This window comes from Trachymyrmex septentrionalis, unplaced genomic scaffold (assembly GCF_001594115.1).
Source record: "Trachymyrmex septentrionalis isolate Tsep2-gDNA-1 unplaced genomic scaffold, Tsep1.0 scaffold29, whole genome shotgun sequence".
NCBI lineage: Eukaryota > Metazoa > Arthropoda > Insecta > Hymenoptera > Formicidae > Trachymyrmex > Trachymyrmex septentrionalis.
The window spans coordinates 1,435,233-1,440,556 of NW_017305451.1; the positions used below are offsets into that span (position 1 = coordinate 1,435,233).

Consider the following 5,324-nt stretch of genomic DNA (forward strand, 5'->3'; position numbering starts at 1 on the left):
TATGTCCGTGACATGATTTTCATAGCGTATCGCAGTCGTACTCGAGAGTCACAGGCGAGTCGAGGACTCGAGCCGGCGCGGCGCAGGAAGTGTGGTGCCGCATTAGTCACAGGCCATTTTGCCACCAGGCGTGACGGGCGCGCTCTTTTATTTTCCAGCGTTAATTCGTGCCGCCCTTACGGCGTGTCATCCGCGCGCGTACTACATTTTTCCCGCGCGTTTTAAAATCCAGCTCGGGCCCCGCCACGCGGGTAGGGGAGGGGGGGTTGAGCAGCAGTCACGTGCCCGACATAGGGGTGCATCATAATGCACTCGTCGACGTCTTTGTCGTCATTAGAATCGTCGTCGTCGCGCCTCGATCTCGCCCCTCTTCCTTGCCGCTGGCCCAGATGCATACATAATTAATGACATCTATTAACGGGGCACGCTAATGGATCTAACGGCGCGTAAGCGGTTGATTTTTACGTGCGGGTGAATGCGAGGACGGTGAAAATGACGACGATGATAAATATTGATGAAGATTCGCCGAGTTATATATAGATATTATCTAAAGGTAAAGAGAGATGTGTATACGCGGCGCGTAGGGAGATTCTGACTTAATTAATTCGTTATAACGTTAAATAAGATGACTATGCACTAAGTGACAATATTATTTCTTGTCGAGAGGTACCGCGTGCCGAAGCACTGCGATGTTTACGAGGTAATATTAAGTAGCCGGGCAGATCATGTATGTGGGACAAGCTTAGATTGCTGCAATGATTTGTTTCAATTAAGCGCGCAATAAAACTGGTAGGGATAATTGCACCTATGGAGTAGATAAGGCCGACTGCACGGCTGCGTAACGCCTCGCCGTTCTGCACGTCACAGGGATTCGTTGCGCGTAAGCCACTAAATATAAAGCTCATAAATAGATCTTCTTATCATCACCATAATTGCCGTCTATTGAACTGATTGAAATATAACGCGGTATGTAGCGTTATAAATTTTACGAATGATAGAAGGAATTGGGGAGTGTATGTACTGTAATAAACAGATCGCACTCACTCGCGTATCATTGATTGTGCGCGATGAATAATTGAACGAATTAAAAGAATGTGTGATTATTTTTATTTACATAGCTGATCCACTCCATATGCAACCAAACAGGGCAACAACGAATTCCGCTAACGAGGCGAGCCGCGTTCAAATATTTACGAAAGCGGCGGCACAAAGGCAGAGCGTAGCTCGCGGTAGCGAGAAGCCGGAAAAAAGGGGTGCGCCATCATCGTGGGGCGCACGGTATCGTCGCGATGATCAAAATGATCGAAAGGTGGCGACTGGCGAGCGAGCCAGCAAAGTCGGTCGTGTCGGGGGGGCGGAGGGGAGAGAGGGAGGAGGGAGGGGGGGAGTAAAGCGAGTATCGCGAGAGCAGGGGGCGAAACCGTAAGCAAAGTGAATCTCATTAGTCGTGCCCCGTTGCATGCCGGCAACAGAGGCGCGCGAGAGGGACGGGGAGGAGAGGGAGGGAGTTACTTTGATGTCAAACGAGGTGCCCCGGGGCCGCTGCCTCGTAGCACGCGCCGTTATTGTTATTACGAGCCGGGGTCGCTTCTAATTATCAAGAAGGCACCGGAAGTCGCAGTCTGCGACATCACCGAGGCTTTGCGAGCATCGCGAAGGGAGGAGAGACAGTGGGTGTCAACCGGGATAGGGATGACTCTGTGGCGCGTCGTGAGATGACAGACGTACCCCACGATCGTGTCACCTGCGTTTCTCCGATAAATACATTTGCCAGGAATATGATGGATTTTCGACTCGAGTTAATAGGACGGATATCGGGACGAATGTGAATTATGCGTTCTCCCTCTGCGCGTGACTTTCACGGATTTTCGAGTTGCCGATTAGTACGAAAAAATAAAAGCGTAATATTTTTATAAGCTAATTAATTATAAATAACAAATCAAAGGACTCTTTCTATACAAAAGAAATAATAATAAATAACGGGCAGAGTAAGAGTCAACACATTTCTTTGAAATTAACAAAAGAATATATTACAATTAACAGAGGTAAAATTACATAACTAATTAATTATATTGAACAGTATATTCTAGAGAGCTGTATTAAACGAATTCAAGTGCGTAATAGGGATCATCCATAGATATAATAGGGACTGCGCATTTCTTGATCTTAGCAAAGTATCTGTGTTTGGTTAGAAAGAATGAGCGTATCAGTATCTTTCTTTAACTCGATATTTTAGAGAGAGAGAGAGAGAGAGAGAGAGAGAGAGAGAGAGAGAGAGAGAGAGAGAGAGAGAAAGAATTTCGACACAGTTTGTAGATTCTTTCAACGATCACATTTAGGATGCTTCATATCGATACGCGACAGTTAACACACTTTTCATCTTGTAAATTCATCATTAAATGATTACACAATAATGAAATATAATACAATTTTTTCAAATAAATTTTTTTTCGATTTAAATACAAAGAAAATACTTTGGTATAATAAACGGTGGATTTATCACTGATATTCTCTTTTAAAATATTTTCTCTACAATAGAGTACTTTCACGTTGTAAACGAATTTCACGAAAACGATTTAACATGCAAACATTTTATTTTAGTTTAGCATTCGCGAGATTTGCGAGTTCCGCAGCGCATCGACGTCGCGTCTTTCTTTAATTTTCGATCCAATTGCAAGTTAATCGCACGTAGAGCACGACACGGGGTATAAATTCCCGGAGCGTATGTCACATTGATTGCACATCCGCTTCCGTCGGTGCCACGGCTGCGCGCCATTATAAAATCGGCCCCACGAAAGAAACGTAATATTTATTGCCGGCTTCCGTTCAATTAGGGGTTGACACGGGGCGAGAAGGGGTCGACCTCCACCAGTTCTCGCTTGTCGATGCTTTCGAAATCTATGTTTCCACCCTCCGCCCTTCTCCCTTTCCCTGCCCGTCTCTCACTTTGGAGGGGTGCTCGAATTTATACATTTTTTGCCACGCTCTTCCGATTCGGGACGACACTCGCGAAACACTCGAGAGGCTTTTTTTTCCTTTCCTTCGCGGAACGGAGAGAGGGTATAAGGGTAGAGTAGACGGGGTGTACAATGTAGCAAGGGGTTTGTAAATAACCACTTTTACGGCGGCGGGCATGTAACATGACAAGGATTGAAATTTATTTGTGAACGAGCGGTATTTTAGGAAGGCGCAACACTGACGTGATGCTCGGCGGCTGTAAACGAGAACGTGGATATTTAATTTGGCTAAAAATACAGTGCATTATAAAATATATCATACCGTTTTGTTTCTTATCTTTCCGTTTTTAAAATTATTCACGAAATCAAATTTTTAATTTTAGGTAGTCGACCTGTACGTTCAGTAAAGCCAATCATTCCGTGAAGGTCCCATGGTGTAATGGTTAGCACTCTGGACTTTGAATCCAGCGATCCGAGTTCAAATCTCGGTGGGACCTAAGACGGAATTTTTTTTTTTTAAATTACTATCTTCTATATAGTTGATTATTTCGTACAATGCTGCAACGTATAAATTTTCTTTCTTTTTTTTTTTATTTACATTTTATTGTTTTGCGTGTATTTTTAAAGTATACAATTCATCGTACAGTTAATTTAAATTGGCTGTATTTGTAATGTTATCGAAATATTTTAAAGATTTTTATTATATTTGTAACCGATACGATAGTTCCGTGCCCACGTGCCAGTTGTGAGAGACTTTTGTTCGATCGTTCGCCGGAGTCGCTTAATCAGTGATTACGCAATCGCGCAGATGGATCCTATATATAACGCAGTGTCGTTCGTTTATCGTCTACACATAATCGTCGGGCGATACACGCTCGTGTCTGCATTATCGTGTTGTTGCGCCTCGCTCGATTTCGCGCTGTCCATCAGACACTCTTATCTCGCCCGAATCACCGTCGAACGCACCCAAATGACTTTTATTACCTATCGTTTCGAGTTTGAGAGCTCGTCCGTTTTTTTTCCACGTATCGGCATCGAAGTTACGGCGCGACGTAATAATAGCGCGGTGATCGGAAAAAAAAAAGAACGAGGAAGAGCGCTCGCAGTGTTGTTCAGAGAAATATGATCCCGCGGCTGATGCCACGTCCGCCCGGTTATGGACACGACGTAGGGTGGATTTCGATAAATCCGGATTTACGTCGCGGTCGTATCGAGAGCAGAACGAAGCCTCTAAAAATGTCGCATGCCACCGCGTGTAAAGTCGCTATGCAAATTTGCCATTTGAATTTAGCGATGTAAATTTGTCGATCGGATCTGTCTCGCGAAGAATTCGCTGAGTCATCCACAAGAAAAAAAAAACTTTCTACGAGACAATTTTACACAGACGTATACCGTTCACGTCGGACACAGACAACGGAGATACGTCCGTGCTGGGTTATCGTAATCTACGTCGGGCAAGTATCCGCGGCCCGTTTATCTACTGACCATTTCACAGCGTACATAAAAAGCGGTTTTACGATCCTTTGCCAAGACAGCGTATTGTCAGGTGGGCGGACATACATACGTATCCGCATTCGCTCCGCAGGTGGCTGCTTGTACATATACAGGGTACTCTAGGAAATCTCTCTCTCTCTTTCTTCCTCTCTCTCTTCATTTCATATTTTATGCATAATTTATTTTGAACAAATATATATATAATGGGGCTCGTAAGAATCTATCAGTGAAAAATGTAAAAAAGTCCATCAGAGCCTACATCAGCCATTCGGATACACAGAAATTCTTTATTTTTTATTTGTTGTGTGAACAAAACAAATAAAATATGCGTTTCAATCCTTCAATTCGGGTCCTTATCGATATAAAATATAAATCGAAATTACATAATTAACGCAAATTCCAAGTTGATGATTCCCGACAAATTAGTTCGTTCTTCTTTATCCAAATGCCAAATTAGCTGTATAATGAATAGCCCAATGATATTATCAAAATTATTACATTATACAATAATAATATAAAACTCACATAAAGTAAAATCGAAGTCATATGCATTGCGTCACTATGTAGAATCACATCGCTCATCAGATTGTCAGATTTGCTGTGCAGTCATTCAAAAGAAGCACAAAACGAAAATTAGAGAATTATTAAAATCATTTGTCTGAATTTTCTATTATATCCACTTACATGTGTAAGCGTTTTCTCGCGGCTTCACACGAAAAGGATTTGTGGTGTGGACAGTCAGAGATACAATGAGAATCAAAATAATAAAGTCAAGTTATTGAAATAAAAATAAAACTAAGAACAAAAGAGGGTAATATTAGTGTTACAATTCAGTGACCAAATTCATGTGTAGTGAGCTCAAAGAATATGTAT

At 42.5% G+C, this 5,324-nt stretch overlaps 1 non-coding gene across 1 annotated transcript; it reads left to right on the plus strand.

Annotated features, from left to right (window-relative positions):
- Positions 1-3,382: 3,382 nt before the first annotated feature.
- Positions 3,383-3,454, plus strand: Trnaq-uug. The gene has a single exon. It is a non-coding gene; the product is annotated as a tRNA-Gln (tRNA).
- Positions 3,455-5,324: the final 1,870 nt, after the last annotated feature.